The sequence below is a fragment of the Muntiacus reevesi genome, chromosome 8 (assembly GCF_963930625.1).
Source record: "Muntiacus reevesi chromosome 8, mMunRee1.1, whole genome shotgun sequence".
NCBI lineage: Eukaryota > Metazoa > Chordata > Mammalia > Artiodactyla > Cervidae > Muntiacus > Muntiacus reevesi.
In genome coordinates, this window is record NC_089256.1 from 86,378,379 (window position 1) to 86,390,237 (window position 11,859).

Sequence of the window (11,859 nt, forward strand, 5' to 3'; positions counted from 1 at the left end):
GTGCGACCCCATCGACGGCAGCCCACCAGGCTCCTCCTGGGATTTTCCAGGCGAGAGTACTGGAGTGGGTTGCCATTGCCTTCTCCAGGAGAACACCTACAGTGGGTGATAATTTCGCGAGCAAAAACTCTCAGGAAAGTTTCTGGATACAAAGTGATTATTCCAAGGGTCTGGAGGAGACTGAGTTCTGTGTCACTTCACAGTCTGGCCCTGCATCTGGGTCAACTTCTCTATTGACCCAGTAGCTTCCATCACACAGGGTCATTAACAGAGGAGTCTTAGGAGTCTCCAGGTGCTGAGGTGTTTGTGAGGCCCTGGTCAGAGGGCACAGGAAACTGGCTTAACCCGTCCCTGTGCTGCCGGTTACAGATACACTCACAACAGTGCAAATCCACAACTAACTTCTTTGTTTCCCTATTCAGCCCGTAAGGCAGTTTAACTTGTATTATGCTTAGAAATGAACTATTTAACGTGATCTGATTTCTGTTTATAATTCTTAAAATACTCCTATTTGTCAGATTGTCTAAGCCTTACTCTTGGGATAAAATTTCTTTTGTACTGAATAACTATTAAATAATGGAGGTTTTATGTCATTCCGGGGGGCATCAAGACTCTCTCTCGAGCAGCCTCTTTCCCCTGTAGCTTGCCAGAAGCAGGCATCTTGGCAACACAAAACACCAAGTCTGAGGGCATCTCACTGAGCCAGACCCTATTTCCAAGAAAAAAAAAAAACCATGTTCTTGAGCCAGAACTAATTCCCTAATGGCTGGGATTTTCCTTTCTCTTGCTAGAGAGGGAACAATGACAGTGGTTTTCTTGAATCCCTACAGTGGGAAAAGCCACCCAGAAATTCCAGCCTGCCAGACATTTCCACACCAGGGATACTGTCCCTTGACTTGTGAGTATACTGAGGAATTTTCCCTGGCACCATCTGAAGGGTTAAAGAAAGATCCTGTTCCTTACAAGCAGCTATGCCTAGGGCTGACTCAAAACTGGGGAAAAGTCCAGTCATGCTGCTGGCCTGCTATATTTACTGAACAGATTTCTTTAAGTGCAGCAACAGGACAGACAACCAAAAAAATTGACCTGAGTTTGTTTGGCAGAATGATAGTTTCTGCCTTGCTGTTGCACTGCTGTAAAATAATAATAATAATAATAAATGTGATCTGAATATGGCAGGGAAGGAAGCTTAGAGGAATGGCTCTGAGGTTTAGCAAGCTTTTTAAAAAATATTTGAGCTAAAATATTCTTTCCTTCAGGGTCACCTGGCCTTTTGTTCCCCTTGGAAAAGACAGTTGCTTTATACATTCCTACTGTCACTTCTGTGTGGGGAACACAAGAGCCGTAGTGATTTCCTGGACTCTATATCTCTAAATCTTTCCAGGGAATCCACCTAACCTCCATGCATCAGGTCCAACCCACACCTTGGAAGGGAGGGAGGAAAAAGCAGGAGTTATAAAAACGTACTTGGGATAATAATTTCCCAGATCTGGATCAAGTTAGTTTTATCTGTATGACATGCCTGGCCTCTGAATTCTTTTGAGTTTGAGAACAAACATTATTCTGGGCAATCTGCCTTTTACCTCCTTATACCCTACTGCCCTTTTCACAGTAAGCTTTTTAAAAATATATCAATTTATTTTTCTTCTTTCTTTAAAAATTGAAGTGTAGTTGGTATACAATGTTGTATTAGTTTCAGGCATATAGCAAAGTGATTCAGTTTGGTATATATTCTTTTCCCTTACAGGTTATTACAAGGTACTGAATATAGTTCCCTGTGTGATACAGTAGGCCCTTGTTGGTTCCTGTTTATTTTATCTATTTTATGTTTCAGTTCAGTTCAGTTACTCAGTCATGTCTGACTCTTTGCGACCCCATGAACTGCAGCATGCCAGACTTCCCTGTCCATCACCAACTCCTGGAGCTTCCTCAAACTCAGGTTCATTGAGTCAGTGATGCCATCCAACCATCTAATCCTCTGCTGTCCCCTTCTCCTCCCGCCTTCAATCTTTCCCAGCATCAGGGTCTTTTCAAATGAGTCAGTTCTTCATATCAGGTGGCCAGAGTATTGGAGTTTCAGCTTCAGCATCAGTCCTTCCAATGAATATTCAGGACTGATTTTCTTTAGGATGGACTGGTTGGATCTCCTTGCAATCCAAGGGACTCTCCAGAGTCTTCTCCAACATCACAGTTCTTCAGCATTCAGCTTTCTTTAAAAACATAAACATTTTATGTTTAGGGGCTTTTTAGGTGGTTCAGTGGTAAAGAATCTGCCTGCCAATACAGGAGACGTGGGTTCGATCCCTGGGTCGGAAGACCCCTGAAGAAGAAAATGACAACCCACTCCAGTATTCTTGCCTAGGAAATCCCAGGTACAGAGAAGACTGGCAGACTACAGTCCTTGGGGTCACAAGGAGTCAGACACGACTTAGCCAGAGCACGCATTTTATATTTAGTGTGTATACAGCGAGCTTTTGCTTAGTATTTTAACTCATTATTTTGTTGGCAGTTCTTCCTTTCCTCACGCACAACCCTCCAAGCACAGTCTTGGTATATTATTTCTGTGTTGTTCTAAAAAGGACAAATGAACCAATAAGCTGGGGGACTCTGTATTCTAGTTCTGTCCTAAATGATCATAGATACTAGAGAACTCACATCCCTGTCTTGGGCATCATCTATAAACTGGGGATTTGGAGAATTTCTAGTGGTTTATAAATCTGAGGACCAGAAATACATTTTTTTTTTCAAAGCCTCCTTTTCCAGCACCTCCTTCTATTGGTCATTTTAAGACAGCAGAATCTCCCCTGTGCTAAGACAAGCTTTGGGGACCACTGGACTTGATGGGCTCTAGATTCTTTTCAATCCTAACATTTTGTTTTTTCTGTCTCTCTCCAAGTGCTGAATATTCCCCCTCACCCTGCACTAACCTGTGCTTAAATTGCCAAAATGCCTTCCAAGTGGTCCATATGGATTCATGTGCCCGTGCTCAGTTGCCCCAGACTCTGCGACTGTAGCCCGTGGACTACAGCCCACCAGGCCCCTCTGTCCATGGGGTTTTCCAGGAAGAACACTGGAGTGGGTTGCCATTTCCTCCTCCAGGGGAGCTTCCCTACCCAGGAATTGACCCGCATCTCCTGTGTCTTATGCATTTCAAGCAGATTGTTTACCACTGAGCCATCAGGGAAGCCCTCCCATGGTTTTAGGTAACTCCCTATTTCTCCAGGCCGTAGTCTTGATCTTCCACAGCCTAAATTAAGAGATGAGCAATTTGGTGATTTTTGTAGTATCTTTTTTTCATTTAAAAGAGTGAAAGGGAGACTCCTGGAAGTCAAGTTTGGGTCAAAGCATATTCCCAGGTTGGGTCAAAGGACAGTAACTAGGCAAATAAGTGAGGCAAAACCCTGCATTCCACAGGTCCCAGGACCTAGCAGCCACACAAAAAGGTTTCTGGAAAGAAAAGATTCCTACCGGTTTCCAGGGGAGCAGACAGCCTAGGAGAGGCTGCCTGGAGCTGCTTACCCAGCTCTACCCCCTCCCCCCATCCCCAGCAAGGCACCTAGGACTTAGTTTCCCACTGCTATGACCTAGAAAGGCCAGCTCGCACCCACATTGCTGGCCTGAATATCTGAGAACCTGGGGTGCACAAACACTTAATCCCTGGAGGTGTTGTATTGATGCCTGTGTGACCAGGGCCAAAATGCAGTCTCCTAAATCCCCTGATCCTGTTATAGGGCACACACTACAGATTAAAGAAAAGAAGTAAAATAAATAAATAAACAAAAACAAACAGGAAGGGAGAGAGAAAGGGAGAAAGCCAGTTGGCTATGCATCTGTAGAAGAAGAGGGAAAATCTGGGTGGCTTAGGAAAAACAAAGACAACCAAACAGGAAAAGAATGGAAGCATACACAGATGCACTGTTAACAATACATATGAAAAAAAAACATAAAAGATGATCTATTCATATAGAAGGTAAGCATTGAGAAGGGGAGTAACTTGACATGATTTTTCCCTTTCATGTTTACTCCAGGAGACTAGTAAGGCCTCTCATTTAAAACAGAAGGACTAGAAGTATGATTTGCCAGCAAGATCAGTGCTGAAACAATATATTAAAAATTGGAACAAAATTCTGGCCCTATTTACTTACACATTTCTTTAGGAAGTTATAAAAAACAATCAAGACACTTTCAGTTAATATACTTATCAATCTGAACCTACTACAAGAGAATGTAAAATAAATTGATAACATTGGTCAAGGGGTTGATATCAAGAACTAAAGGAAAATATCTTGGCCAGTCAGAAAGTCAACAGTGGCATAACTGTTGCAGGAAGGGGGACCCCTTCCAGGGCCCGAAACTGGGCTCTTGTCTAACACTCGGAAATGAATTGTCCGAGGAGACACATGTTGACAAAGCAAGAGATTTTATTGGGAAAGGGCACCCGGGTGGAGAGCAGGAGGGTAAGGGAACCCAGGAGAACTGCTCTGCCGCGTGGCTCGCAGTCTTGGGTTTTATGGTGATGGGATTCATTTCCGGGTGGTCTTTGACCAATCATTCTAATTCAGAGTCTTTCCTGGTGGCGCACGCATCGCTCAGCCAAGGTGGATGCTAGCAAGAGGGATTCCGGGAAGTGGACGGACAGGTAGTGTCTCCTTTCGATCCTTCCCGAACTCTTCCAGCTGGTGGTGGCTGATTAGTTCCGTATTCCTTATCAGGATCTCCTGCCATAAAACAACTCATGCAGTGCTCGCTTCGGCAGCACATATACTAAAATTGGAACGATACAGAGAAGATTAGCATGGCCCCTGCGCAAGGATGACACGCAAATTCGTGAAGCATTCCATATTTTTGGAATGCAAACTAGTACAGCCACTATGGAAAACAGTGTGGAGATTTCTTAAAAAACTGGAAATAGAACTGCCATCTGACCCAGCAATACCACTTCTGGGCATACACACTGAGGAATCCAGATCTGAAAGAGACACATGCACCCCAATGTTCATCGCAGCACTGTTTATAATAGCCAGGACATGGAAGCAGCCTAGATGCCCATCAGCAGACGAATGGATAAGGAAGCTGTGGTACATATACACCATGGAATATTACTCAGCCGTTAAAAAGAATTCATTTGAATCAGTTCTAATGAGATGGATGAAACTGGAGCCCATTATACAGAGTGAAGTAAGCCAGAAAGATAAAGAACATTACAGCATACTAACACATATATATGGAATTTAGAAAGATGGTAACGATAACCCTATATGCAAAACAGAAAAAGAGACACAGAAGTACAGAACAGACTTTTGAACTCTGGGGGAGAACGTGAGGGTGGGATGTTTTGAAAGAACAGCATGTATATTATCTATGGTAAAACAGATCACCAGCCCAGGTGGGATGCATGAGACGAGTGCTCGGGCCTGGTGCACTGGGAGGACCCTGAGCAGTTGGGTGGAGAGGGAGGTGGGAGGGGGGATCGGGATGGGGAATACGTGTAACTATATGGCTGATTCATGTCAATGTATGACAAAACCCACTGAAATGTTGTGAAGTGATTGGCCTTCAACTAATAAAATAATATTAAAAAAAAATAAAAACAAAACCAACTCATGCAAATGGTTACTATGGTGCCTGGCCAGGGTGGGCAGTTTCAGTCAGTGTGTTTTCCCTAACATAACTGCTTAAATATTTGGGACTGCATAATGATTTAAAATCTTAGGTCACACTGGGAAGACCCAGAGGAATCAGGTGGAGAGGGAGGTGGGAGGGGGGATCGGGATGGGGAATACGTGTAACTCTATGGCTGACTCATATCAATGTATGACAAAACCCACTGAAAAAAATAAAAAATTAAAAAAAAAAATCTTAGGTCAGTCAATAGTTTTATAACTTTAGAGAAATTTTCCTAAATTTCCTTGCCTTGGTATTCTCATAAATAAAATAAAATAATACTATGTTGTCTCTGTTGTGAGAAAATGAATGATGTAAAATGCTACCGTAATTCTAATGAAAATGTAACCTTGTGCAGTGAGTTAAACACTCTCATCTTTTAAGAACCAATGGAATATTGTTTTTAGAAACAAAATAAACTTCCGAAAGTTAGCCGAACCACAAAGAAAAAACAGTTGAAAGGAAAAAAAATGGCTGACCCAGCTTTCAGCTGTATATCCTCTTTTTAATAAAGAGACAAGGCAATCATACTTTATATCTTTTACTGAGAATTCATTTGGAATGACTTCCCTTTATATTCTAATTAAGTTTCAGAACCCAGTGAGTTTAAAGAAACTACATTTCCTTTACAGGGTGTGTTGCTTATAGAAACCATGCCTATTACCTGTCACCAGAATATTTGGCCTATTTAAATGCCGCAGGTGTGTGAGAACAGATGGTATTGGGAATTGGGACATATTCAGGTGGAGAAAAGAGTGCCAAAATCCGGCTGGAGACGAATGCTTTAAGAGCAATGCTGTTTTTTCCTTTCTCTTACTCAAGTGTGCATGGCAAGCAGGTACTCTGTTGGAGCCAAGCCCTGGAGACTTAATTTGATTTTCCTTTCTTCCTTTTCTGTTCCTGAGTGTGAGAAGAGCCAGATACTTAGAAATGTAGGCTAGTTCAGAAAACCACCTTGGAATCTATGAAGCAAACCTCCCCAAGAATGGTGGATATGGAGTGAGTTGTCCCTTTATGCATAGAAAGAAAAGCAGAGGAGTGTTTCGTCCTGGATAGGGTGGGGACAGGGTTCATGTGTTTGGGACATGATGGTGGCTTGGTCCAGGGGGAGGCAGGTTGATGCTGGCGCCCATCCTGAGCCATCATTCCCAGCCTCCTGGACTTCAGGTGTCTGTGTACATGAGCCCAATGTGCAGGTCACTGAGAATGTCTGTAGCTGGGTAGTCTGCCTAATAAGAAGTTCAAGAAGCCCTGCCACAGACCAAGGGATGCTAGAGCCACGTCCACCCCTAGAAGTCCTGTAAACTGACCAGCTCCATCTTGCCCAGCCTCCACCTCTGCCCCCAGACCTCTCCTTCAGGGTTTGCTCAGCCAGGGAGATCAGTAGCTACTGGTTCCCAGGTCACTCTGTGCCCTGCAAATGGCACATTGATCCCAAAGGTTTCTCTTACCTAGGCTAGAACGTCCCTCACTACACACAGGTGAGTCAGCAGAGACTATCAAAGAGCTTAACCTTCTGACCTTGGCCAGTACAATGAGAGTCCTTCAGCCTGGCCTTGCAGGGGGCAGACCAGCCCCTGCCCACCGTGAGGACACCAGGACAGCTGGTTCTGCCTGGTGCTGGGGTCTCTCTCCAGCTTCTGAACGTCCAGGCCAGCCTCTGTCTGCAACCCTTCTGCCAGTAGCTCACCCGAGACCATCCAGCAACTCACCAAGATCCCTACACATCCACACTTCCTGCTCAAGACCACCTAAACCAAAGCAAATCAGGAATGGGGAAGGCCAGGTCAAGGTGTTCCTATTGCTCCGGAACTGGCATTTAGAGTCCCAGCTGAGAAAAGAGGTGATAAATGCCTCACATTCAAAAGGGAATTAGTAGAAACCAGAAGCCATACTTGCCCCACCAACCCCAACCTACCCCTTACCTCCCTGGGCTTTCTCAGGGGCAACAGATTAGGCTTTCTTTCATAATCAACTAATCGACACCCATCAGATCACCTTCCTGCTTCTTTTACATGGTAAAGAACCGGGGTGGGGGGGTTGAGGGGGTTGGGGGTGGGGTTGAGGGGAGGAGGGTTGGGGGTTGGAGTTGAGTTCCCAGTAGGAAGTGATTTCCTTCTGTGCCCCACTGTCCACCCCTGCTCAGGCAAGAGAAGTGGGGAGGGGGTATGCTGAAAGAAGGGAGAGAGCATCTCCTTCCCCAGGTGGCCATCTGCTTGGGCTGGGGACTTGCAGATCTCTCCCTTTGCCTGCCTGAACTGGAGGTGGTGGCAGGGAGTCTGTACCTAGAGAAGTCACTGGTCTCAAGCTGCCTCGCCAGGATCCATTCCAGAGGACTGCCCTCTAGTAAAGGAACCCAGCAGCTCACAACCCAGTTGTGTGGTCGGCCACTGGGCTGAGCTGAGAGGTGGCAGAGGCAGCCTTACCCAGCTGGATCTCTCAGATCAGGGAACCGTGTGTTCCCTTCTTCCCTACCCCTTCTTGTCCCAACAGGCTGGAGGACCTTAAAACTAATAGAAGTTCAGTCGCTCAGTTGTGTCTGACTCTTTGAGACCCCATGGACTACAGCACGCCAGGCTTCCCTGTCCATCACCAACTCATGGGGCTTGCTCAAACTCATGTCCATTGAGTTGGTGATGCCATCCAATCATCTCATCCTCTGTTGTCCCCTTCTCCTCCAGAAGTAGGCTGGCATAGAACTAAATTATGAGAAGGTGGTTGTCTTTTTTTTTTAATGGACTGAAAGTGACCAGAGAGTAATGGAATCTACCCAAGATGTGCTAGGGGAAAAAGCTTTTTGTTTTTTACTTGTAAGTTTGTTTTGTTTGTTTCAGTTCAGTTCAGTTCAGTCACTCAGTCGTGTCTGACTCTTTGTGACCCCATGAACCACAACATGCCAGACCTCCCTATCTATCACCAACTCCTGGAGTCCACCCAAACCCATGTCCATTGAGTCAGTGATGCCATCCAACCATCTCACCCTCTGTCATCCCCTTTTCCTCCTGCCTTCAATCTTTCCCAGCATCAGGGTCTTTTCCAATGAGTCAACTCTTCGCATAAGGTGGCCAAAGTATTGGAGTTTTGGCTTCAACATCAGTCCTTCCAATGAACACCCAGGACTGATCTCCTTTAGGATGGACTGGTTGGATCTCCTTGCAGTCCAAGGGACTCTCAGGAGTCTTCTCCAACACCACAGTTCAAAAGCATCAATTCTTTGGCTCACCTTTCTTTATAGTCCAACTCTGACATCCATACATGACCACTGGAAAACCCATAGCCTTGACTAAATGGACCTTTGTTGGCAAAGTAATATCTCTGCTTTTTAATATGCTGTCTAGGTTGGTTTCAGAGTAAGTCAAATTTAGAGGTAGTGATTGGAAAAATTAAAACCACTTCCTGTTTAGACCCCACTGGGTTGGGACTGCTCAGTGGGCAATTAAGCAGTCATGAGCACCGAGGGGCCCACGAAAGTGACCTAGATAAACCTCTAGATGCATTCCCACTCTGAGATGCCAACAGTAGGGTTTCCCTTTGAAAGTGGGCCACACCCATCACTGGGATTCAGTTGTGTGGGGGCACATCTGGAGGACAGTGGGATTAGTCAGTCTTGGGCTCCTGTCTGAGTCCTGAGAGGAAGGTGGGAGGAGATTCTGAAAGTAAAACTCAAAGGAACGACTTCCATTAAATTTGGGATGACACTGGTTTTAAAGTATTTCCCTAAAGTCATATTGATCTTAGTGCAAACTTTCTGCCCAAGATGAAAAGTGTTTTGATTGACAGCCACTGCATCTAAAGCTGCACTGTCTAATACAAAAGTCACTCATCATGTAATGTTTAAATATAATTTAACATTAGATTTAGCTAATATAACTCATTAGACTGTTTAAATATAATAAAAAATTATCATATCACACTAGTCATATTTCAAGTGATCAGTGATCACATGTGCCTAGTGTATACTGTATTGGATGGTGAAGATATAGAACATTTTTGTCCTGACAAAAATTCTATTAGGCTGCTCTGCTTTAAATAAAGTTATTTATTCAACGATGGAAGAGAAAATGGCCAAGCCAGACCTCTGAGATATCATACGATATATACAAAATTACACATTCCGAACTTCATGGACAAGTCAAAGGTTAAAGTGACACAGAGACAGGACAAGAAGTAGCCTCATTATTGCAAGGGACATGGTGATCCCTGAGTTCACACAAATCCAGGAGGCCTAAGTTCTCCTGTGGAAACTCAAGGGTTACCATGGACGAGGCCTCAGGGTCAATCACGAGGACACATGGTGGGCGGGACTCCACCATGATAATCACTTCCCTTCTGGCAACTCTCAGAAGCTAAGTGAGGCTTTGAGGGATAGAGCCTGGGACACCTGTGTTAGAGCATCCTGTGTTTCTCATCAGGGCAGGACGTGAGAAGGAGAAGATGAGGTCTGATAGTTGCCTACTGTTGTGTTAGTCCACATTACTCTAAAACCTAGCAACTATACACAACAATGATTATTTCTTGTCTCTCGCAGTTTCCCACAGTGGGTCAGGAATTTGGGATCAAGCTGGTCAGGTAGTTCTAGCTCAGGATCCCTTGATTGCAGTCAAGATGTCAGCTGGGCTGTAGTCATCTGAAGGCTTAGGTGGGGCTGGAAGGTCCACTTCCAAGGTAGCATGTGCACATGTCTGGCTAATTGGGGCCAGTTCTTTGAGGATGCCTGAGGGCTCTTCATGTGGACCTCCTCACATGAGCTTCCTGAGCGGTCCCCCACACTGTGACTGGCTTCCCCCAGAATGAGAGCCTCAAATAGCCAAGGCAGAAGCTGCAAGGCAGTTTTTGGACCTAGGCTTGGAAATCATACACCATTTCTTCTGCTGCTTTCTGTAGTCACACAGACCAGTCCTAATTCAGTGTAGGGAGGGACTACACAAGGATAAGATTTTTAGGAAATAAAGTTCACTAAGGGTCATCTTGGAGGCTGGCTACCATGAGGTCTTACAGAACCAAGAACTGCACATTGTCAGGATGTATAATCAAAAATCCCTCAGTTGCAAGTGACAAAAATCTAACTCAAATTGTTCCAAGGGGAGGAAAATGCTAAAAGAGAATGTGTCTACTAGCACACCTAACTGTAAAGTCTTGCTATGGCTGGATAAAGGCGCTAAATGATGTCTCCAAGTTCTGCCTCATTCTCAGATCAGTTTTTCTCTTGTGGTAGTAAGATGACCACCTTGCTCCAGGCTTCCATCTCCAGTTTAAAAGAGAGAAACGTCCTCTTTCCTGTTAGCACAGACAAAAATCCTAGCAGGCCTTCTATTGGCTAAAATATTTATCTTGGAACCAATCACGGGATCCCTTTCCGATATGGTGCTCTGGTTGGCCAGACCCAAGTTACATACCCATCCCTGGACTGGAGTGCTGTTATTAAAGGAAAGGAACAGTGCTGAGCTGGCAAAATCCATCACAGTTCACTACATCTGTATGTGTCTGGCTTTATAGCAGACAATTACATCACATCACACTCATCCCCTTATGATGAAGACTGGCAATGCCAAGCTGCCAACCCAGAAATACATCATTGCTTTTCATTACCCCCTCTTATAGAGCCAGAGGTAGACATTCTTCTGTGAGATTTGTTTTCTACAGTCAAGAGTAGAGACTTCTCCTGGGTTAACAAGCATTAGTCAGTTAGTCAGTTCAGTTGCTCAGTCATGTCTGACTCTTTGTGACCCTGTGGACTGCAGCATGCCAGGCTTCCCTGTCCATCACCAACTCCTGGAGCTTGCTATGCCATCCAACCAACTTGTCCTCTGTCGTCCCCTTCTTCTCCTGTCTTCAATCTTGCCCAGCATCAGGGTCTTTTCAAATGAGTCAGTTCTTTGTATCAGGTGACCAAAGTACTAGAGTTTCAGCTTCAGCATCAGTCCTTCCAATTAATGTTCAGGACTGATTTTCTTAAGGATTGACTCATTTGATCTCCTTGCAGTCCAAGGGACTCGCAAGAGTCTTCAACATAGTTCAAAAGCATCAATTCTTTGGTGCTCAGCTTTCTTTATAGTTCAACTCTCACATCCATACATGACCGCTGGAAAAACCATAGCTTTGACTGTATCTCTAAATCTAGGTGGTCTTTGGAGGAGCCATGGCTTGGTTTCTGTTGATCACAATACATCACTTTTGTGTGCTCTGGTGCTCTGG

At 44.7% G+C, this 11,859-nt stretch overlaps 1 non-coding gene across 1 annotated transcript; it reads left to right on the top strand.

Moving 5' to 3' along the window:
• Window positions 1–4,740: 4,740 nt before the first annotated feature.
• Window positions 4,741–4,847, top strand: LOC136173812 (U6 spliceosomal RNA). The gene has a single exon (XR_010664292.1). It is a non-coding gene; the product is annotated as a U6 spliceosomal RNA (small nuclear RNA).
• Window positions 4,848–11,859: the final 7,012 nt, after the last annotated feature.